The sequence below is a fragment of the Lipophrys pholis genome (assembly GCF_963383615.2).
Source record: "Lipophrys pholis genome assembly, chromosome: 3".
In the NCBI taxonomy this organism is placed as follows: Eukaryota; Metazoa; Chordata; class Actinopteri; order Blenniiformes; family Blenniidae; genus Lipophrys; species Lipophrys pholis.
In genome coordinates, this window is record NC_137627.1 from 29,950,363 (window position 1) to 29,975,266 (window position 24,904).

Sequence of the window (24,904 nt, forward strand, 5' to 3'; positions counted from 1 at the left end):
ATTATGCGTTTGCTCTTTCTTAAAAGTCAGTTTAATGACTTTTCCTTTTCCTTTCCAACTGCATTGTCGTGTGTATGGAAGCATTTCCACAATGACAATAAAAGGATACTGATTCGTAGTTTGAATTCAATTCAATTTTATTTGTAAAGCGCTAAATCACATCAACAAACATCTCAAAGCGCTCTTACAATGATAGAGTACAACAGAACCCAACTAAACCTTTCCAAAGCAAGCAGATGTAACAAGCAACAGTGACCAGGAAAAACTCCCTCGCATGGAGAGAAGTTCATAAGAACTCCCTCTTCAGGAAGAAACCGTGGGGCGGACCCTAGACTCTGGAAGAGCGGCCATCCGCCTTGACCGGTTGGGGGGAGAAGTACATGGGATAGGACAGGGAGAGAGAGGAATAGAAGAGGGAGAGAGAGAGTGGCAGACAGGCGAGATAAGTACAAATACTAAGAAAAGTCTATGATGAGCGTTGGTCTGATGATGAACCAATCTCAGCCTGGAGTTTAAGGGCCGTGCCGTTGCGGTGGGGTCCCAGTGCTGTGGTGGGGTCAGGTAGTAGGACCGTCGTAACTCCACTCTGTGAGTCTTGGGTCTGATCCCCTGAATCCTGCTCCCCTCCTGTCAGGGAGAAAAAAGACGGCGGCAGTATCTGGTGGCTACAGTAATGTTGTTACACAGAGAGAAAGAAAGAAAGACAAGGAACAGAAGCTCCAAATGTAGAGTTCCTCCCTTTAACAGGAGAGAGGAAATCCCCTCAGCAGTCTAGGCCTAGAGCAGCTCAACTTAGTTGTCCTATTTTATTCCTAATGATAAGCTTTATCAAAGAGGAAGGTTTTTAGTCTACTCTTAAATAAACTAATGGTGTCGGCCCTTCGGACCGAGGCTGCTAGTTGATTCCAGAGTAAAGGAGCTTATGGCTGAAACTCCTGCCTCCTGTTTTACTTTGATGGACTTTAGGGATTACCAACAGTCCTGCATCCTCAGAGTGGAGGGTGATAAACATCTAGAAGTTTCTCGATATAGGACGGAGCCTTCTGATGAAGAGTTTTATATGTGATCAGAAGGATCTTGAATTCTATTCTAGATTTAATTGGAAGCCAGTGTAAGGATGCTAAGACTGGGGAGATGTGCTCTCTTCTTCCAGTTCTGGTTAGTAAACGTACAGCAGCATTCTGCACTAGCTGTAAGATCCTAACAGAGGAGTTTGGACAGCCTGACATTAGGGAGTTACAATAATCTAATCTTGAAGTCACAAAGGCATGAATCATTTTTTCTGCATCTTTGAAGGACAAGAAGTTTCTAATTTTTGCAATATTCCTTAGATGGAAGAAGGCTGTCCTGGAGACATGTTTAACATGGGACATAAAGGACAGATCCTGATCAAAAAGAACACCCAGGTTCCTGATATCACTGTTAGAAGTTAAAGTAATATTATCTAACCTAATCAGACTATCTGAAAAGTTATCCCTGAGCTTTTTAGGACCTACGATTATAACCTCAGTCTTGGATGTGTTGAGCATTAAGAAGTTGATAGACATCCAGGACTTAACGTCCCTGAGGCAGGACTCTAATTTAACAAGTTGGTCGGCTTGATTGGCTTTAATTGATAAAATATAGCTGAGTATCATCTGCATAACAATGAAAGTTTCCTAATAATATTTCCGAGTGGTAACATATAGAGATTAAACAATATCGGTCCGAGGTGGTACTCCACACAGGACCCGTTCATGCATTGAAGATTTGTTATTTACATGAACAAATTGAAACCGGTCAGATAAATATGATTTAAACCAGTTTAAGGCTAAGTTTTTAATGCCGACGGCATCTTCTAATCTCCTTAAAAGTATATTATGATCGACAGTATCAAATGCGGCACTAAGGTCCAGAAGAACTAAAACAGATAGAAGACCTCTATCTGAGGCCATTAGAAGGTCATTAGTAACTTTTAGCAGTGCAGTCTCTGTACTGTGGTTCATTCTGAAGCCGGACTGAAATTCCTCTAACAGATTATTCTCCTGCAGATAATTATTGAGTTGTTTACCGATTACTTTCTCCAAAACCTTTGACAGGAAAGGAAGGTTGGAGATCGGCCTGTAGTTTGAGAGAAGGCTTGTGTCTAAGTTTGGCTTCTTAATGAGAGGTTTAATAACTGCTAGTTTAAAGGATTGTGGCACATAGCCTATTGTTAGAGACTGGTTAATAATTGCGAGTATAGAATTATTAATTAGTGGCAGTGCCTCTTTCAGAATTCTAGTAGGAATTGGGTCCAACAGGCTAGTAGTTGGTTTAGCAGAAGAAATAAGGGAATTTAGTTCGACTAGTTGTATTTGCTGAAAGCATTCCAGATGACTGTTAGGTTTAACCAGTTCCTCTGTTATGGGGCTAACGGACAGTAGGGTTTGATGGATGTTATCCCTAAGCGTTGTAATTTTATTTTGAAAGAACCTCATGAAGTCCTCACTACATATATTGATAGGAATGGTGGGCTCAACGCTATTTTGGTTCTTGGTCAGTTTGGCTACAGTACTGAAAAGAAACCGAGGGTTGTTTTTGTTTTCCTCTATTAAGGATGAGTAGTAATTAGTTCTACTTCTACTCAGAGCTTTCTTATAAGTTTTGAAGCTATCCTTCCAGGCTATATAATCTATGTCTGTTTTTGTTGAACGCCAAGTTCTTTCTAATCTACGGGAGCGTTGTTTAAGCTGGCGGGTTGATGAGTTAAACCATGGGGATGACTTTTCCTGTTTTTTAATTTTAATTTTTTGAGGAGCTATGTCGTCTAGCGTTGTTTTTAGCATATCTGTCAGACTGTTTGTTAGGTATTCAATATCTGAGCTAGCAACAGTATACGTGTCAGGAAGATTCACTACTGATTCTATAGCAGAGGGAATTCTTTCCTTGAATTTAGTTACTATGTTATCAGAGAGAGACCTGGTTAACACGGCTTTAGCCGGAGGTTTATAACTATTTAGAACAAATCAAAGGTTATTAAGAAGTGATCTGACAGGAAATCATTGTGAGGAGAGATGGTCAGATGCTCTATATTCAAACCATAAGTTAGAATAAGGTCTAGGGTATGTAGATGTTTATGGGTAGGCCCGTCTACTACCTGAGAGAAACCTAGAGAGTCAAGTGTAGATTTAAAGCTGGCATTGAAACTATCATTTTCTACGTCAACATGAACATTGAAGTCTCCTACCATGATAATCTTATCTTTAGTCAGGGCTAGATCTGACAACAATTCAGAGAATTCAGTTAGAAAAGTTGAATAAGGTCCAGGAGGACGATAAATGATTACAAATTCTACAGAATTTACTATTTTATTTGACGGGTGTCGCATGGTCATGCTCAGACTCTCAAAAGAACTAAAGTTGGGTTTTGGGTTAATATTAATTAGTAACTGAGAGTTATAGATGGCTGCCACGCCCCTTCCTCGACCACTTTCACGAGCTATTTGAGTGTTAATATGACTTGGAGGGGAGGCTTCATTTAGACTAACATACTCATCTTTACGTAGCCAGGTTTCTGTTAATCCAAAGAGATCAATGTTGTGTTCGGTTATCAGATCATTGACTAGAAGAGCTTTGGATGATAAAGATCTAATGTTTAGGAAACCACATTTCATTTTTTTGTCTTGATTTTGTTTTCCAACAAACATTGTTAAAGGTGACAATTCAGTGACTGAGGGTATTGAGAGCATGGTTAATGAGTTCAATGATTACTTTGTTAATGTAGGTCCTAATTTAGCAAAAGAGATTCCCCTTATAGATGGAAAAAAGGAAACCTTTAATTTAACTTTCAATAAATGTAACACAATGTTTCTTGGGGGAGTACTTGAAAGCGACATTTTAGAAATAGTAAAAGAATTTAAGAGCAAAAAATCTACTGATTGCCATGACCTCAATATGTCAATTATAAAAGAGGTTATTTATTGTGTCCTTGAGCCATTAACATATATCTGTGACAAATCCTTTCAAACTGGTGTTTTTCCAGAAAAGATGAAAACAGCCAAAGTGATCCCAATTCATAAAAAAGGAGACAAACAGTTGGTCTCAAATTACAGACCAGTTTCTTTACTGCCTCAATTTTCTAAAATTCTTGAAAAATTGTTTGTAAAGAGACTTGATTCCTTTATTGAGAAATATGATTTATTGAATGACCTGCTGCTCCAGTGTGTAGTTCACACTGTCCTCACCGTCCCTGTCACCTGCTGTAATCCGTGCAGAGGTCCGGTGGTTTGTCTCCAGTCCAGATATCACCAGGTCCTCCATCCTTGTGTTCTGCGTGATACCCTTTTCACACAGTTCACTTCAGTTTCATTAATGTAGAGCTGAATCATCTAGAATCTCAGGACATTTCTCATATGGAGCAGGTCTCCATCCTACTGATCATTATATTGAATATAATAATCTGATCTATCCTGTGATCAGTCCGACCTGCTTGGTGCTGCTGGATCTGGTTTCTGAGCAGCTTTAAGACAAAGTTTCCCAGTTATGTGGTGTTGCATCATACTATTATTCAAATGATATAATTTTATGTTATAAGCCACAGAAGTCATCGACTTGATAATTAAATTGAACAGTGGTTTGGAGGCAAAGTTAAACATCTTACCTGTTCCATCCGCATTTGTTGTTTCTAACCGTGAGGCTGGATTTAATGAACAAGTTGCCAATCTCAGCACATTTTGTTCCACCTGTTTCCAGAACTTTCCTCTTTTTAATTCTAGCCTTCTCTGCTCTTTCAAACGCCACTGACCAAGTGAATGGACGTGTTACGTCATCAGGGTGCGTCTGCCAGTGGAAAGAGTGTGTGATCAACCTAGTGCTGTAGAAAAAAAAATGAAAACACCATCCGATAAAATAATTTAATAAAAGTGAACACCGGCCCTAGTGGCCCAAACATCAAACCGGACCACCGGGAATTGTCCCGGTCCCCCTGATTAGCCACTCCGGGCCTGTGTGGCAACTTTATCATCCATACTTTATTCATGTTTAGCATGTAGCTTGGCTCAAAGTAAAACCCTCCTGGATTCACGAGCAGTTAAACTAATGAGCAACATCCAGCTAACTCCGCTAGTCTAAATGTCTCTGGTGATGAAGTTGCTGATGTTGTACTAACTCTCTTTCACCTCCGCTTGATATTTTGGCAGAAAATAATTTACAGTCTGTCTTTTTTCATTCTCATTAATAATAAATAATCCCCAAAGCGCGGACATTGCTCAAGCTCTTGTGCAAAGCAAGGATACCAAGAAGTTAGAGTAACAGTATGCAGCATCTCCAGGTAGGAAATGTATACTTGTCAAACCAGGGACTCAAACATGTTGCGTTTTTGGGTAAATTATTATCTACTGTCAGTGCAGGGTGGCTTTATGGCACCACAATGGGATTATTGATCATGCATTGTACGAAGAGCCAATTTATACAAATATGATAATTATCACCCCACTGGTAGTGCTGTCTGTGAAGCTCACCATGACGCTTTAGACATGATGATCAAATTATTTTCAGATTTTCGTTGGATCCATGTGAAATATGAACGTGATATCTGTAGTTATTTTACAGTCATGATTTGGAGTTGCAGGGATGATAACCGAGTAGAATTGATAATGAACCCCGAAGGTGTAGAAGTTGGTGTATTAGAGGGTAATGAAGGTAAAACCATATCCATTGCTGTTAAAAGAATTAAAACAATCTTTACTATATAAAGACCTCACACAAGATCGAATTACCATATTATCTGCACTATAGTTACCGTCATTAACATCAAAAAATCCCCAAACCGCAAACATTGCTCTGCTCTCTTGCGCACTAGCTGCTGATCTTGCTGATTCATGCTGTCACTACTCGCTGGGTTGTATCGGGGATCTTTTTCCGAGTACAAGTACAAGTGCAGTATCAGCCCCGCTGGATCTCCTCCTCTCCTGTTACTGAGAGGAGAGTCTGAACCAGAAGACCGCAGTGCTGAGAAGCACCGATGTTTCAATAAACCCAGTCAACCAAACAACCATTCGGTTCCCAGTGTGTTCTGTTCAGTGGGAAACAGGTCCAAATGGCTCTTTGTGTGTTGAAGGTTGCCAACCCCTGGTCTAGGCTGAAATCAGTTGGCAGTGACGCAGTGCACCGGACTGTACTTTTTTTTTTTAATCCCCCTCCCTACCACACTTGGTCGATTTCTAACCTTCAGTATCCGCTTGTGTCCATTCACCTGCACCTGGATTAAAGATAGTCAGAAAAAAAAAACCAAAACTCCCAAACCCTGTTTACTGGGTTATCTTGTTTAATGTGTGTGGGGGAGATTGCTTTCTTCCTCGATCCAAGATTTCATTGGCTCATGAAGTAAACAGGTGTGTCACCTTAAACTGGAGATAATCAATTTGTGCCGGTTGTAAATTAATACGCTAACACATGAATTGCTTCTTCCCGCCTTTATCAGTCACATCAGTTTCCATTTGTCAGACATCCTTTCATTTGATTGAGTTCACCTTTTGTTCAAGTCTTTTGTTGACATAATCTTTCTTGTTGGCACCAGTCTGGGACCTGCAGGGTTTTGTTCGCTTGCCCACCCGCAGCCCCAGTGCAGTCTTAGAGTTGGCAGTTCTGAAAATGCAGCACTGATTAGCTCCTGAGAGCTTGTAACCAGAGATGGTAAGTACTGCACTGGCATTTAGAGAGCCAAAATATTTAACCGTAAGCGATTAAATTTTTGCAGAATTAATGACACACGAAACAACATACCAGAGCATGGGTTGATCTAAATACATTGGGGGTCATGACTTCCAGTCCATATTCTCCTGGGACTAGTTTTATGTTTGACAGTCACCGGAATAACAATCCAACTTGTTCGTCTGTCCATACTGTGTACTCGCTTGTTAATGCTTATGGCGTATTGTTTTCTGTGCACGTGTGTGTGTGGTTTTACTGAAATTACAACCAACAGCATCAACCCGTGGCCTGCCATGCCAAGTACATCGTTTCCAGTGTTTCTGCTGTTTCTGCGTAAACACACATCATTTACAAAATGCTGCTATGTAAACGTAAAACTTTTCTGAAACGAAAAGGCAAAAACAATGCATTTTCACTTGAAACATTGTCGTGTACACTGGGCCTTATGCTCGGCTAATACAGCCACATTAGACACATTAAAACCTCATTGGTATAAGGGAAATATTTGTATCTTCATTAAAATATTTTTCTGAGTTCAAAGATTTAGGAAAATCAATGTAATTTCGGAAAATTCGGATAAATGAAGGCTGAAAGCAGTTCATCCATTTTTTTTCCCTGTTTGCTTTCATGAAGAACTGAAGCTACTCATCATAATTAATGTGAACGGTAGAGAAAGAGGAACTGCACATTCGTGTAGTCATCTGCATTTGCTAAAAGTGCTGCACTGCATTAAGGGGGATCTCCTGCTTTTAAAACAGGTTCTTGAGGAGGGGAGAGCTCTTCTCTCCACCTCCCTTATTAATCGGACAGACTTTTGGTGCTCATGCATACCAATGAGCGCTCTGAAGCAGACGTGTTTCATTATACACGAGAGGCCGTCACTTCTCCTCGTGGTCTACTGTGTATTTCTACTTTTCAACCAAACTGTCTGCATGGGGGGTGTAGGGGTGGTGGGGAGGTTGGTGCTGCCGTGGTCTTTGTTCTGTGGACCACTATATCAAAAAGAGCCGGGGGTAGAGTAATGCAGCTCCCTGAGAGGTGAGCCTTTTAACCCCGACACAACAAAGTGAGGCATCACAATTCAAAGGGCCGCTCCACAGTCTGTACACAGTAATCTGTTCAGTCATGCGTCACTGTCACCCACATTCTCTATGTCATCACATTTCTGTCTTGTTGTAAATACTTCAATCACAGCGTGTCTCCCCTTGAGGAATAGCACTTTCTCCAACCAAAAACAGAGGCCAGGGTCACTTCACATTCCAGCCAGCAGCTCATCCATCAGACTGAGTCATAATGGCGCTTCTGTGTCCGTTATTAGGAACAGTTTTCATAAAATACAGAGGACTTGACTTTGCAAACTACAGTGTATCAGGGAGTCACTACTACTTGACACAATCCTCCCATGTTCACAAAAGTAAGTACTGAATCACTTAAAGGGCATGCACTCAAGTACTTGAATTTAAGAATCTATTCAAAGTATATTTTTAATTCTTCATTTTGTGACAGTAAAAATAACCACCTCATATGGTCGTAGATAAACAAATTGAAATCTAGTGGAATGGACTGAAAACACACATAAATGCTCTTCATTGATGGAACAAACATTACAATCAAAATGGGTTTTTGTTAAAAATAAATCAGATTGAAAATTCCAAATCATAACTCATTAGATGCATCAATTGAAATTGGATTTGCTGTCATTTGACTAGTTCAGTTGAAAAATACATTTGATCAATATTCATTTATATTTCAAAATATAAATGACTGCTTTGCTGAAACAAACTGAACCAGTATTTATGTCGCAGTGAGACATGTAAAGCATCAGGTTCACTCTCACCACTTTTTAAGTTGGGTAAACATCTCTCTGTTTAGCTGTAATTATTTAATCCTCTGTTCAGTTGTCATTAAGTCAACATTGTGAGTACATATGTGAATAATCTTTTCCTTGATTTTCATCCATTTCAATATTGGAGCATATAGCTGCATTCTGAATCTGCTGTGTCTGTGTGAGCTGGACTGGCTCCGCCCACACATGCCCATCTTTGGAAGAGGAGTAAGTACTTCCTCTCATGGTGCCATGTGCCAGAGAAGAGCTGCCTAATTGTGGGAGGGTCAAAGGGAGGGCTTACCTTGATTGGGATTGGCTAAACCCCTGGTTTAGCCAATCCAAACCTCAAACCATATAAGGTTGGATTTCTGATTCGCTTGTTGTTGAGAAACACACTTTTTAAAAACTAAAACAAGCCAAGTGAGATGAGAGACTTTCTTCACTTCTGGGGCGTCATTGTTAGGTATAGTGGAAAACCATTAGAAAGTGAATTTTGCATAATATGACCCCTTTAACTCCAGCTTAATTGTGCACCGCACCTCATTGGCAAATGCAAACATACATACACAATTCATTGTATTGTTTTTAAATGTGCCGATATATAAAGACACACATGAATATCAGTCTCACTTGGAAAAAGATTTGTTTAAGTTAGTTAATATTTCTGTGTAAAAATATAACAATCTTAAATAAAAGGGAAGGTGTGAGATCCGAGCACAGACTGTTACAAACCAGTGAATTGTCAACAATAAACACACAATAATCACCAAGAATCGTTCAAATTCAGCTAACAGGCGTTTATTAACAAAACTGTATTAATCCATAAATAATTCTGAAATCATTCCATAAATCAACACATTTAAGTATCAAACGTCATCTAACACGGCGATCTAATCTATTAAACAGCAAACACTATGTACAAAGAGTGTGTGTGTGTGTGTGTGTGTGTGTGTGTGTGTGTGTGTGTGTGTGTGTGTGTGTGTGTGTGTGTGTGTGTGTGTGTGTGTGTGTGTGTGTGTGTGTGTGTGTGTGTGGTTCGGAGTGGTCAGTGTGAGTGGGTGTAATGATCTCGAACGTCAACCGGATGGCAGCTCTGATGTGGTTTCAAAGAGCCTGGTTGCACTCGGCGGAGAGCTGAGTTACCGTGTTGATAGGGAGACGCTTTCCGAGGTCACGTGCCTGTGGTGTTCTAACTGAATGTCGAAACATGCAGACAGAACTCTGGTGATCGTGCGGATGTGGTTTACGGCACAAGTTAGCGGTTCGGGTGCTAAACGTGGCTATGTGTGTGAGCTTATCTCGATCAGATGAGATGAGCAGATGTGCGCACGGTCGGGTTAGTGCAGGGGGGGAGAGAGAGGGGAGAGAGAAGAGAAAGACAGAGAGTTCTGGCGAGGTTCGGTTCCGAAACCCGGTTCTCCACAGAATTCCACAGAGATCCCAGTCAGCCTAGGGGTCACTTGGACCTCTGGTTCTGAGGTGGAAAACCCAAGTCTTCAACTTGCGATGGGGCACGTGAACGTTGTCGTTCACACGCGTACATAGACAGATGGCCTGCAGCTTCGTGCAGAGCTGCGGCTTAATGACACATTAAACACATTGCATATTAGCTTCAGGCTAATCTAGGAATTGCTGCCCAAACAAAGCTCTTACGCCTCCGGCTAGCTCAGTTGATAGAGCATGACACTTGCAATCTCAAGGTAGTGGGTTCATGTCCCAGGTCGGGCGCCACCTTCCCGTGGGCTCACCACCCGCAGGAAAGGTTCTTAATCGGTGCAATGTGATCTGGGTGACAGTGCTCAGACTGCCCCCCCCTCCTCCGCGACCCAGAAATGGATAAGCGGGAGAAAATGGATAGATGTTCGGCTGTGCTGTGCTGGACAGCACTGTCCATGGGGCAGTGCAGTTCTGTGAGGCTGCGGTAACTGGTTGTTACTGGGTCCGTAACAGGAGACACGCTTTGACAAGGTCAAAGATCTACGAGCCAACTATGTGACCAACAGTAAAGGTCTGAATTTTCAAATTAAGGACCTCACAAGTTCTTTGGACCTTAAAGAGGCCGACTGCGCAGCTCTCAAAGAGGAACTCCAGGAAAAGCGTGACAAGGTAGCAACCATCATGAACAACCTGGAGAGTTCCAAAGCTGACCTGGAGAACATGTTGGTCACTACACTGCAGTCGACAGTCGACGAGAAAAGCTGTCCTGCAATCTCAGTACGAACAGAAGCTCAGCCTTCTGAGTTCAGAGGTCACGACCCTAAAACAGGCCCTGCATACCAGAGAAGCTGAGGTCACACACTTCAAGACCCAGGTCACTAAAAAAGACGGAGACCTTGTTAATATGAGAGGAGCCCTCGACAAGACCATGGCTGACCATGACCATCACTGGCCAAAACAGCGGGATGTGGCTGCAGAAGGCGACACTGTGGTTCGAAGCCACCAAGCAGCTCCAGCAGGAAGCCACCATGCAGGGTGAGATGCTCTACAAGGATCTGAGAAAGGTCACAAGTTTGGAGAGAAAAATGTGTAATACTGATGCTTACTGGCAAAGCCAATGCAGCAGTGGTGTAATGGAACAAAGTAAAATATACTTTGCTACAGTACTTGAGTAGTTTTGGGGAGTACAGTAAAACCTCTGATGTAGGGATGCCCTAAAATCCAAGGGCAAGTGTCCCCTGGAGACAGGTGTCTTCGCTTCGGAGAGATGGGTCACAAGGACAAATTGTAGAACCAGTTGATACTGAACGAACCAAACACCAAATATCTTATGGTCATTTAAAAGCACATAACTGAACCAATACAAGATGTATACAATATAAATACATATATACAGGTGTATCTAAGATGTATACAAAATAATTATTACATAAGATTTAATTTACATCAGGGACCACATACAGTCCAGTTTCATCTTAATTGGACCAGACTGGAAAACTACTGCTATAATAACCTTTAAATTTACACTTGAAAGTTTTTCTTTGTTGTGATCACAATTCAATTCAATTCAATTTTATTTGTAAAGTGCCAAATCACATCAACAGACATCTCAAAGCGCTCTTACAATGATAAAGAACAACAGAACCCAACTAAACCCTTCCAAAGCAAGCAGATGTAACAAGCAACAGTGGCCAGGAAAAACTCCCTCACAGGAAGAGAAGTTCATAAGAACTCCCTCTTCAGGAAGAAACCGTGGGGCGGACCCTAGATTCTGGAAGGGCGGCCATCCGCCTTGACCGTTTGGGGGGAGAAGTACATGGGATAGGACAGGGAGAGAGAGGAATAGAAGAGGGAGAGAGAGAGTGGCAGACAGGCGAGATAAGTACAAATACCAAGAAAAGTCTATGATGAGCGTTGGTCTGATGATGAACCAATCTCAGTCTGGAGTTTAAGGGCCGTGCTGTTGCGGTGGGGTCCCAGTGCTGTGGTGGGGTCGGGTAGTAGGACCGTCGTAACTCCACTCTGTGAGTCTTGGGTCTGATCCTCTGGATCCTGCTCCCCTCCTGTCAGGGAGAAAAAAAGACGGCGGCAGTATCTGGTGGCTACAGTAATGTTGTTACACAGAGAGAAAGAAAGAAAGACAAGAAACAGAACCTCCAAATGTAGAGTTAGTCCCTTTAACGGGAGAGAGAAAATCCCCTCAGCAGTCTAGGCCTAGAGCAGCTCAACTTAGTGCTCCTATTTTATTCCTATTGATAAGCTTTATCAAAGAGGGAGGTTTTTAGTCTACTCTTAAATAAACTAATGGTGTCAGCCCTTCGGACCGAGGCTGCTAGTTGATTCCAGAGTAAAGGAGCTTATGGCTGAAACTCCTGCCTCCTGTTTTACTTTGATGGACTTTAGGGATTACCAACAGTCCTGCATCCTCAGAGCGAAGGGCTCGTGGAGGGTGATACACTTCTAGAAGTTTCTCGATATAGGACGGAGCCTGGTGATGAAGAGCTTTATCTGTGATCAGAAGGATCTTGAATTCTATTCTAGATTTGATTTGAAGCCAGTGTAAGGATGCTAAGACTGGGGAGATGTGCTCTCTTCTTCCAGTTCTGGTTAGTAAACGTGCAGCAGCATTCTGCACTAGCTGTAAGATCCTAACAGAGGAGTTTGGACATCCTGACATTAGGGAGTTACAATAATCTAATCTTGAAGTCACAAAGGCATGAATCATTTTTTCTGCATCTTTGAAGGACAAGAAGTTTCTAATTTTTGCAATATTCCTTAGATGGAAGAAGGCTGTCCTGGAGACATGTTTAACATGGGAAATAAAGGACAGATCCTGATCAAAAATAACACCCAGGTTCCTAATATCCCTGTTAGAAGTTAAGGTAATATTATCTAAGGTAATCAAACTATCTGAAAGGTTATCCCTGAGCTTTTTAGGACCTACGATTATAACCTCAGTCTTGGATGTATTAAGCATTAAGAAGTTGATAGACATCCAGGACTTAACGTCGCTGAGGCAGGACTCTAATTTAACAAGGTGGTCGGCCTGATTGGCTTTAATTGATAAATATAGCTGAGTATCATCTGCATAACAATGAAAGTTAATGTTGTGTTTCCTAATAATATTTCCAAGTGGTAACATATAGAGTTTAAACAATATCGGTCCGAGGACGGAGCCTTGTGGTACTCCACACAGGACCCGTTCATGCATTGAAGATTTGTTATTTACATGAACAAATTGAAACCGGTCAGATAAATATGATTTAAACCAGTTTAAGGCTAAGTTTTTAATGCCGACGGCATCTTCTAATCTCCTTAAAAGTATATTATGATGGACAGTATCAAATGCGGCACTAAGGTCCAGAAGAATTAAAACAGATAGAAGACCTCTATCTGAGGCCATTAGAAGGTCATTAGTAACTTTTAGCAGTGCAGTCTCTGTACTGTGGTTCATTCTGAAGCCGGACTGAAGGTCCTCTAACAGATTATTCTCCTGCAGATAATCGTTGAGTTGTTTAGCGACTACTTTCTCCAGAACCTTTGACAGGAAAGGAAGGTTGGAGATCGGCCTGTAGTTTGAGAGAAGGCTTGTGTCTAAGTTTGGCTTCTTAATGAGAGGTTTAATAACTGCTAGTTTAAAGGATTGTGGCACATAGCCTATTGTTAGAGACTGGTTAATAATTGCGAGTATCGAATTATTGATTAGTGGCAGTGCCTCTTTCAGAATTCTAGTAGGAATTGGGTCCAACAGGCTAGTAGTTGGTTTAGCAGAAGAAATAAGGGAATTTAGTTCGACTAGTTGTATTTGCTGAAAGCATTCCAGATGACTGTTAGGTTTAACCAGTTCCTCTGTTATGGGGCTAACGGACAGTAGGGTTTGATTGATGTTATCCCTAAGCGTTGTAATTTTATTTTGAAAGAACTTCATGAAGTCCTCACTACATATATTGATAGGAATGGTGGGCTCAACGCTATTTTGGTTCTTGGTCAGTTTGGCTACAGTACTGAAAAAAAACCGAGGGTTGTTTTTGTTTTCCTCTATTAAGGATGAGTAGTAATTAGTTCTACTTTTACTCAGAGCTTTCTTAAAAGTTTTGAAGCTATCCTTCCAGGCTATATAATCTGTCTGTTTATGTTGAACGCCAAGTTCTTTCTAATCTACGGGAGCATTGTTTAAGCTCGCGGGTTGATGAGTTAAACCATGGGGATAACTTTTCCTGTTTTTTAATTTTAATTTTTTGAGGAGCTATGTCGTCTAGCGTTGTTTTTAGCATATCTGTCAGACTGTTTGTTAGGTATTCAATGTCTGAGCTAGCAACAGTATACGGGTCAGGAAGATTCACTACTGATTCTATAGCAGAGGGAATTCTTTCCTTGAATTTAGTTACGATGTTATCAGAGAGAGACCTGGTTAACACGGCTTTAACCGGAGGGTTATAACTATTTAGAACAAAGTCAAAGGTTATTAAGAAGTGATCTGACAGGAAATCATTGTGAGGAGAGATTGTTAGATGCTCTATATTCAAAGCATAAGTTAGAATAAGGTCCAGGGTGTGTAGATGTTTATGGGTAGGCCCGTCTACTACCTGAGAGAAACCTAGAGAGTCAAGTGTAGATTTAAAGCTGGCACTGAAACTATCATTTTCTACGTCAACATGAACATTGAAGTCTCCTCCCATGATAACCTTATCTTTAGTCAGGGCTAGATCTGACAAAAATTCAGAGAATTCAGTTAAAAAAGTGGAATAAGGTCCAGGAGGACGATAAATGATTACAGATTCTAGAGAATTTACTATTTTATTTGACGGGTGTCGCATGGTCATGCTCAGACTCTCAAAAGAACTAAAGTTGGATTTTGGGTTAATATTAATTAGTAACAGAGTTATAGATGGCTGCCACGCCCCCTCCTCGACCACTTTCACGAGCTATTTGAGTGTTAATATGACTTGGAGGGGAGGCTTCATTTAGACTAACTGTAGCGGGGGTGTCCGGTAGACTTCTTGCGTTTACCCCTGGCCGTCACCCAACAGCCCCGTTCCCCCGGCTGCTCGGGGGCCACTGAGGGGGGGGCTAGAGTTAGCAGCTACCTGCGCTGCTAAGCTAGAATGCTCCGCTCCAGCTAAACCTGGTGGCTGCCTACTAGCTACAGGGCTAGCCCTAAGCTGGACAGAGAGGGGACGTTCCTCAAGCTGACTCAGCCTCGCCTCAAGTGCTACAATAAAGCTACACTTTTCACAGGTCCCTGAGTCAGTAACCGAGGTCGAGGTGTAGCTAAACATCTGACATTTGGAGCAGGAAAAGATAGGAGGAGAGGAGGGGGAAGCCATGACTAAACAGGTGCTATTAGGAGCTAAAACAGAGCACAAACAGAGAGAAACTGGAAGGCAATCACCTTTTTGGTTTAGGGATCCGGTTCTTTTCGTCCAGTAGTTGGTTTTAGCCGCTCACCTGCTCTGAGCACCGCTCACCTGCAATGTGCTTCAATGTGCCGCTGAAGTTATAGATGGCTGCCACGCCCCCTCCTCCACAACTTTCACCAGCTATTTGAGTGTTAGTATGACTTGGAGGGGAGGCTTCATTTAGACTAACATACTCATCTTTACGTAGCCAGGTTTCTGTTAATCCAAAGAGATCAATGTTGTGTTCGCTTATCAGATCATTGACTAGAAGAGCTTTGGATGATAAAGATCTAATGTTTAGGAAATCACATTTATTTTTTTGTCTTGATTTTGTCTAGTTTCACACTTGATACGGATTAAGTTTTTGTAGTCATTAGAAGTTGTTTTCCTAGGTTTAGATAGTTTTATACTTGTCGTGGTCCGAGGGGTAGACACAGTCTCTATGGGATGTTTGACTAAGTTAGCTATGTTTGGTGACTGCCGAGAGGGAAACTCAGAGAGGCGTGTGGGACTGCGACTCTGTTGCCTGGTCCCCACTCTGGTGCGTCAGGATGGAGGAGCTAAGCTTTTAACTATGTTTTTAGATAAGAGGTACGCTCCATCCAACGTGGGATGGATGCCGTCCCTCCTAATGAGACCAGGCTTGCCCCAGACGGACTTCCAATTATTAATGAAGCCTACCGAGTTACTGGGACACCACCCTGACAGCCAGCGGTTAAAAAATTACGTGCGGCTAAACATCTCGTCACTGATGAGGTTTGGGAGGGGGCCAGAGAAAACTACTTCGTCTGAAATGGTCCGCGCGTATGTGCACACTGACTCTACGTTAGCTTTGAGGACCTCAGACTTCTTCAGGCGAACGTCGTTTCCACCGCAGTGGATTACAATCCGTTTAAATCTCTGTTTACTCTTGGTCATTAGCTTTAGCTGGGACTCAATGTCGCCTGCTCTGGCCCCAGGCAGGCAGCTAACTGTGGCCGCTGGTTGTCCTAGGTTAACGTGTCTCACTATAGAGGAGCCAATAACCAGCGTGTCCTTCTCAACCAGCGTGCTGCTGAGTGGGGCAAACTTATTTGAGACACTGACGGAGGCCTATTGCCAATTTTTTCAAGTTATTAGGAAATACCCCCTCGGACTAGTTCTCTCTTGAAAATTCAATTTGGTCCAAAATCTGCCAAAACCCAATATATATTTCAAAATTGCTTACTTCCTGTCGAGTTTTTGGTATGTGTGTAAGAGACTCTTTTGTGCATCTTAGGGTGTTACATATGTGTGCCGACTTTAGTAGGTCTCGGTGAAACGGACAGAATTGTTTTAATTTTCCAGGTGGCACCGTTCCTCCAAATTATCACATTTTTCACCGACCCTGATGACTGGGCAAAGTGCCCAAACATATGTATTTTTAGGCCCTCAAAAACACATTTTCCCAAAATGACAAAAGTATAAAATTTGATAATAATAATCTTAACAATTTCAATAGGGTCCTTCGACACTTTCAGTGCTTGGACCCTAATTAAATGTAAATAAGCCACAAAAGCCGATACTTTATTAAAACTGTTCAAGTTAATGATAGATAAATGATAGATGGTGCTGTGAGAGTTCAATGTTTGAACAATGAGTTGTAAAATTATATTATTATAAGGTGACAGAAAGAAAATACACAAAATTCAATTATTGTAAAATTTCCTAGAAATTCCGACCTTTCAATCCTGTCTTAGTTATATTATAAATTTCTGCTCAGCAGCATCAATACATTATAATTTGTCTCTCATGTCGGAGCAGTGCACTACAGATGATTGCTTCACATACACGGAAAAGGTCACGTCGCAGGAGAAAGGGTAGGACAGCACGAGCCAAAACCACACTTCTAAAGGACAAATTCAACTATTTGCATAGCTGCACTTAACCAGAGTAGAACAAGTCTTTTATCTTTAGATGCCAGGAGAAGAAATGCATGCAGTTTTAATCAAGGGAGGACAGGAGAGTTATGGATTTTTATTACGTCGACACAATCAGATGTCCTGGCCTCATTATTTAGAGTGCAAAATGAGCGGTGATGTGGGCGTAAATTGCTCCACGCTGTAAACATAAAACTGAAATGATGCCTTTGGAGGAGAGGAGAAGTATTTGTTTCTCGGTGACAGTGCTTACATTTTTTATATATATTGTATTTGGGCCTGTGCCTCAGCAGAGTAACCTCCAAACAAAAGAGAGTGATAAATCTGAAACAGATCATGTGACGTAACCGCTCTGCCATCAGATCTCAGTTTAAGATATGTGAGACTGGACACCCCATGTAAATTATTAAACCTAAGGGTGTTGCTGCCTTGCATTATGCAAAATAGTTAAAACAGCCTTTGCACTACATGCTTTTTCTACTCATCTGGTGGAATTAATGCCATTCAAATACATGATTGATATCTAGTCATGAAGATATATTATGTCTTATTTTTCATGCAAAATCGGTGAGAAAAGCAGCTCAAAATAAATCATAGTCAAGCTTGTTGCGCTAAGCCTTCATGCTGTATCTCTTCAGTCTTTCATTTGCAGGAGTGGTCAGATTAAAGGCTTGAACTCACCTCCACTATTAAACTAAAAAGGAATCTGCTCACTTTAAGTGCCACTTTGATGAGATTTTGAGCTATATGTAACCCTTTGGTCACTGGCTTGCAGCACTAGATGGAGCATCAACCACTTATTAACTTCCAATAAAATTGTAGTACATGGCAAAAGGGAACATTTCAATCAATATAAATTGTCTAAATGGCAAATGGACTTCACTTACATCGCGCTTTCCCGCCATGTGAGCAGCCCCCAAAGAGCTTTACATGGGTCATCACATTCACCCATTCACACACACATTCACACACCATTGGAGGCTGCAGCCATCCAAGGTGCTGTCACTCCAATGGGAGCAGTTTGGGGTTCAGTGTCTTGCCAAAGGTCACTTTGGCACATGGGCAGGCAGAGATGGGAATCAAACCTGCAACCTTATAATCGGGAGTTGACTGCTCTACCAACCGAGCTATGCCTTCTCGGGTACACAACGTCTCTCACATCTACAATTACAATAAAGTACGAGGAAAATCTTAATTTCCGGACCCTTAAAACACTAATAAATGCTTAAGTGTAAACCGGCACCCTTAAATAATACACAAACACAGCATCATGCACATTTTGAATCTGTTTTAAGAACATATATGTAACTGAACACCACATCAAGGAAAAAGAACCTGTGGAAAAGTATGTTTTATCATCTTAATTTGAGTGATAACAGTCCACTGTTTTGTAAGATATTTCAAGCAAGCTTGCATTCAGTTTCGATGGCGCGCTTATCGTTGGAGCTCATAAGAAAGGGAGCAGAGCCTAACCCTGCTTTAAACTTCTCCACAACTTTATCTCTGACCTGTCTGGTGTGTTCCTTGGACTTCATGGTCCTGTTTGCTCCCCAATATTCTCTTAACAAACCTCTGAGGCCGTCACAGAACAGCTGTATTTGTACTGAGATTAGATTACACACAGGTGGACTCTATTTAGTCATTAGGTCAACATTCAATCATTCAGCAGTCATCAGGCAACTTCTGAAGGCAATTGGTTGCACTCAGAGAAAAGGGGGCTGAATACTTTTGCACGCTGCACTTTTCAGTTTTTTATTTGTGAAAAATCTTTTAACTCATATATAATTTTCTTTGAACTTCACAATTGTGTGACACTTTGTGTTGGTCTTTCACATAAAATTCCAATAAAATATATTTATGTTTGTGGCGTGTAATGTGACAAAATGTGGAAAAGTTCAAGGGGTATGAATACTTTTGCAAGCCACTGTACATATAAATAGTGTAAATGCCTCCACAGCTGTTGGTTCTAATGTTTGTATGTGCTTCACATTGTCCAGAGATCATCCGGACAGGGGTCGCAAGGGGAGGCAACCCTATAGCCAACTGATAACTAATGTCTGATGCTGGTCACCAGTTTAGTCCTCGGATATTGTATTGTATATTCTCTGATCAAGCATGTCTTTAGAGAAAATACATGTATGCCCAGGGATAACATGCAAATGTTACACAAAAACCCCTACAGAAAGCAGGTATGAACTACAACAGAAGTGTCAAACACATTCAGCCCCATTCAGCCCAATTTCACCATGATTGGGATGGACCAGTAAAATGGTACCTTAATAACCTTTAAATTTAAACTATAGGTTTTTTTTTTTATTGTCGTTGTTGTGACACAGAGCATACATGATGACAATATCTATAGTTTCACAAAAAAAACCCACAATTACTTCTGAAAATTACTACAATCTCAAAATAAAGGCACTTTAAATGCTACCTACTGGTGCAAAAATACAGTGAAATGAAAAAACAAACAAACTTAGGGCTGTTGCATTATGCATGATTTTGTGTCACCTATTAAAACGACACATCATCACACATCAGATGACACTCTGGAGAAGACTGTAGATCCAGTTGAAACATGCCAGGTAAAAACAATCTTTCTCTACTATTTGTTGCTTAAAAAGAAACAATATCACAATAAGACTAGTTTGACAGATGAACAACAAGGTTGCTATCTTTCATGGCAGCATCACTGATATCTCAGCTTCAGGTCTCAGTGCTGCGTTTTGTCGGCTACTCTTGAGTGATTTGTTCAAAAATTGGTTTTCTTTGAAATTTTCACCATGTCATGAGGCTTTATTTACTTTGTACAGCTTCAGCAATTTGAAAATGTAAATGTTCATATGTGTGTTTGACAGCAGTGAACACATCCACATGCCGACTGCTATGCATGCAACGTTTCAGTTTATAATCTAATTTTAATAATATTATTCAGTGTTTTATTTAAACAACATGCATTTGTTGACATTACAAATGTTCGTAACATGTAAATGATTAAACATGATTTTGTTGTGTAAGTCTAGTTGTTGACTAACTGATCTAATAAAAATCAGTTTGTATTGATAAATTATGCTTTTTGTATAAATAAAATGCATTTAATTATCTCTAACTCATTTGACATTATATATACTATAAATATTTAGATAGTATTAGATATTTGATTTCTCTATTTTCTCATGATTCTGCATGCTCCCTTACTGTGGCTGGCTTAAGATCAACAGACCTGAGATAGTTACGAATTAATACAATTATTTATTGAACAAAGGCATTCTCGCCACATGGTCAGCTTGCACAGGACACGGCTGTGCTCTCTCAAACACTTACAATGAAGGAAAGAGAGCGATTCAACACAAACAACCAAATTTATAAACTCTGGGTGTTTCTATTCTTCTTGGGAACCGCCTCCAGTGACCCTTGACCACTCCGGCCAATCATGGTGGACTCCTGTCCTCTGAGGCAGTTCCTGTTTCCCAGAATGCAGTGGGTACTTGTTTACATATCAACACCTATTGTTCCCGAGTATCATTGAAACGAACATGGTTGAAAATGGAGGGAAATTCAAGGCAGAATGCAAACCCATTGTGTCTATAACAGTGAACCCAAAATGGCAGACTACATAGTAGAATTCAAGTGAAAATAATCCAACAATAAGAATCCTTTTATTGAGTCCCAGCACTGATTAAATAAAAACAAAAACAAAATGTAGAACCAAATTTCCTCTAAGATCATGCAGAAATTAAGAAAATAAAATACCGAAACTCAAAGACATTAAGATTCATCGATTATTTATTCACCAATATTTGTTACTGAATGTGAGTTGTGCTTTTATTTTATTGCTTTCCTTTTTCTTTTCATTTTTTATTGGTTTAACTATGATTATTGTATGTGACACTAAAATAACTTATTTGTGTCATGGAGCAAGATAACTTAGTAAGTTTAGTAACTAAACCCTGAATATCTTTTATTCCACTCTCTATAAGTCATTAGGTGTTATGAGCAGGGATGCGCCAATACCGATACCAGTATCGAGTATCAGGCCTAGTACTACATAAAGTACTCATACTGGGAAAAAGCTCTGTTGATGCGACCCGGCGAATATTACGTGACGTCATGTTAGATTTAATTTTATCTATAATCTCATGATTCTGCATGTTCCTAAACTGCTCAAGAACAACAGATCTGAGAGAGTTACGAATTAACACAATCATTTATTCAACAAAGACATTCTCACCACATGGTCAGCTACACAGGACGGCCCTGCTCCCCCCAACTTAAGGATGGGAAAGAGAGAGATTCTATACTAACATTGACTTTTGAATCAGAGAGGCGAACTTCCTTCCGTCTCTGTGAACCGCCTCCTGTGACCACTTCCTGTTTTACACTCTCCGCCAATCACAACGGACTCTGTTCTTGAGTTTGCAGTCACTTCCTTGTTTATACATCAACAGGCTGTTGTCTGAGTATCAGTAAAACTCCATGGTACAAAATGGAGGGAAAAATACATGGTCGAATGCAAAGCTTTTGTCTTCGTAACAATGAAGCTAAAATGGCAGACTCCATAGAAGAATTCAAGTTAAAATAATTTGACAGTCATGTGTCGGAAAAGTCCGCAGCAGGTGGACAAGAGAGGACAGGCGATGTCAGGTTAGTGCGGAAGTGGTTCGCAGCAGCACATAGCCTTTGCACATGGAGTATAATTTAGGCATTATGGTATTTGAGGGGTACTCTTATTGGCACTCGGTATCAGCAAGTAGACAAAGGTTAGCACGACTTGTTCTATAAAAAAAAAAAAGTGGTATCAGCATCCTTAATAGCCATATATTAATGCCAGGTATACGCCGTCAAGGAGGTAATTCTAGTTGTTTGGGCTGTGATTATACCTTCATGTGTAACTTACCTGAACTTTCAGCAGCTCTGTAACAAGCACACTGTCATCAGTAGGTGTTTTTTTTGTACGACAGCACAAACTTCAAACCTGCAGAGTTAAATAAACACTTTTCGAGTTTATTACAATTTCACCGAGCGATCGCTTCCATTACAAAACCTGATAAGTAATCCACATAAATAAGGGAGGCCATCCTCTTGGCAATTTCTCAATCACACTTGATAATCATGCATAGTCACAACTTGAGGACGTGTTTCCACTCCCCTTCATTCGTTAAGTCACTTCTCATTTCCCTCTGGGATTAAGTGGTCGGCAGCTTTATTTACATTTAGTATTCTGGACCATTGCACCACGGCCTCCATAACACACGTTCTCCTTCTTTTCATGCGTTTGGTCTTTATTGGGTAAACAAGAAAAAACAAGGCTTTGACTTCCCTTGTGGTCTTTATGCACAGATTCAACAAAAAAAAAAGAAGTTAATTAAAATAAGTAATCAGTACTTTCTGTTTGGAAAATGACTTATTGTTTACTTGTTTACACGCTTCAGGGAGTCCTTTGTTCAAAAGGATAGAGTTCTTTATCTACACAGGGATCGCTGCTGCAATTTGAGGAAGGGAGAAAAGCTGGGTTTTTTTTTTTTTGCTTGTTGCATGTGTTGACACACTTTTGTATTGTGGGGATTTAGCTGAGTGCAGCTGATGATGAATATTTAGTTTTCATCAAATATTCCCAACAGACAAATCATTTGACATGCTCGGTTGTACTTTAATTGTCATTCTAGCTCGATTTTCAAAGGGATGCAGTGATATCACATTTTTAAAGGATGAGTACAAGTAACCTTCAGCTACTTGCCGATACCATGTACCGATACCAGTACTCATTATATGCCATGAAGCCTAATTTATTCTCCATACGCAAATGATACATGAAGGCTATGTGTTGTTGCAAAACACCTCCACACAGCCTCTTTATCGATGCTACACACACCTCCAACAACCTTAAAACCAACAGTACGCATACTGCAGTGCGAAGCGTCTGTCTACACACTGTCCGGATTATAATTTACAGTCTCTCTTACGTTTGTCATTTTCATTAATTCTAAAGGATCTTCAAATGGCAAACATCACTCGGACGACGTTGCTGATGCATGACGTCTTGTAATACTCACCAGGTTGTATCGGGGAGCTGTTACCAGTACTCCATGCAGTATCAGACCGATACAGGTGTCGATATCGGTTCATCCCTTTTACTTTTTTTTTTTTAATGAATCGCTATATGAATACAGTTGTCAAAATCCAGATAAAGAACTCATGACCCGGTTCAAGGATAGTATAAAAACAGACAGAAGATGCTCTTGGTTTTGTTTTCTTGGACCAAATTTGATTAAAAAGACATTTGCATCAACCTACATGAGTCATTGAAATTGATTTGATTGATTATTGGTGCAAGTTAAGCCAATATTCTATAAGAATTCTTTCACTTGGTGATACAGGTTCCAAATTTGGCACAAATGATGTTCAGGATATGCTATTTCACAAAAGTACGTTCTCCAGCTGAAAATACAAGATGGCCACCAGTTTTCAAGATGGCTGCCTCGTTAAACGCAAAAAAAGGTTTTTGAAGTAGAACTTTAATGACCAGAAATGTATTAATGATCCAAACATCAATATAAATGTATACTGACTGGAAGAACTCAATAGAGTCAATTGAATTCCAAGATGGCAGCTACTATGTGACTTAAAAAAAACTTAAAGTTCTTCATCCTCTGGAACTTTCTGGGTCTCCTCTGCTGTCTACTTAGTCTTCTTCTTCTTTCCGTTTCCTTTGTTTCTGGAGATCTGCCTCTTGAAGCCTCTTTTCTTGTTCTTCTTGGCCTGGAGTTCCCCCTCTAAGACCTTCTTGGCCTCCTCTAACCTGATCCTCTCAGACTGGAGGGTTTCCTCCTCAGATGGGAGGGACTCCTTCTCAGACTGGAGGATCTCCTCCTCAGACTGGAGCGTCTCCTTCTCACACCGGTGGGACTCCTTCTCAGACTGGAGGGTCTCCTCAGACTGGAGGGACTCCTTCTCAGACTGGATGATCTTCTTCTCATACTGGAGGGTCTTGTTCAGAACCAGCAGAGTCTTGTTGCGTAACGAACGGGCGGTTCCGTTGGCCCTGTTCTGAGCGCTGGAGTCCTCAGTGGAGGTCAGGACCTGCAGTTAGAACTCTTGTGATCGAGGCAGATGTGCTCTTGCAGCAGATGACAGTTGGGTGTTACATGCAGTTGTGTGTGTGTCTGACCTTATCTGATCAGGTAAGGGGGGCGCGTAGCTGCGGGGGATCACAGATCACAGGCAGATCAGGATTAGTAGAAGGAGGGGGGTGAATGAGAGAGAAAGACAGAGAATTCTGGCGACGCTCGATTCTGAACCCTGGTTCCTCCACCCAGAACTTCCAGTGGACTGGAGCTCACTTGGACCTCTGGTTCTGAGTTGGAAAACCCGATTCCCGGACTTGGTTGGTGCGCGTGTTAGCTTCACGCTAATCTAACAATATATCTGCCCAGACAAAAGCTCTCACCGTCCGTGGTTTGGACAGCACCGTCCGTGGTGCTGTTGGTTGTGTGAGGCTGTGGTAACTGGTTGTTACCGGGTCTGAATTCAGAGGCCTGGCTTCAGCTGCAGGAGTGGATAGCGAGACAGATGATTTGGAGAGGAGATGCTGGCTCTGGTCTCCAGAATCCCCCAAAAAAGGAAAAATAGAGGAAACAGAAGAAGTAGTCCAAACTGGGTCCTGCTCGTCCA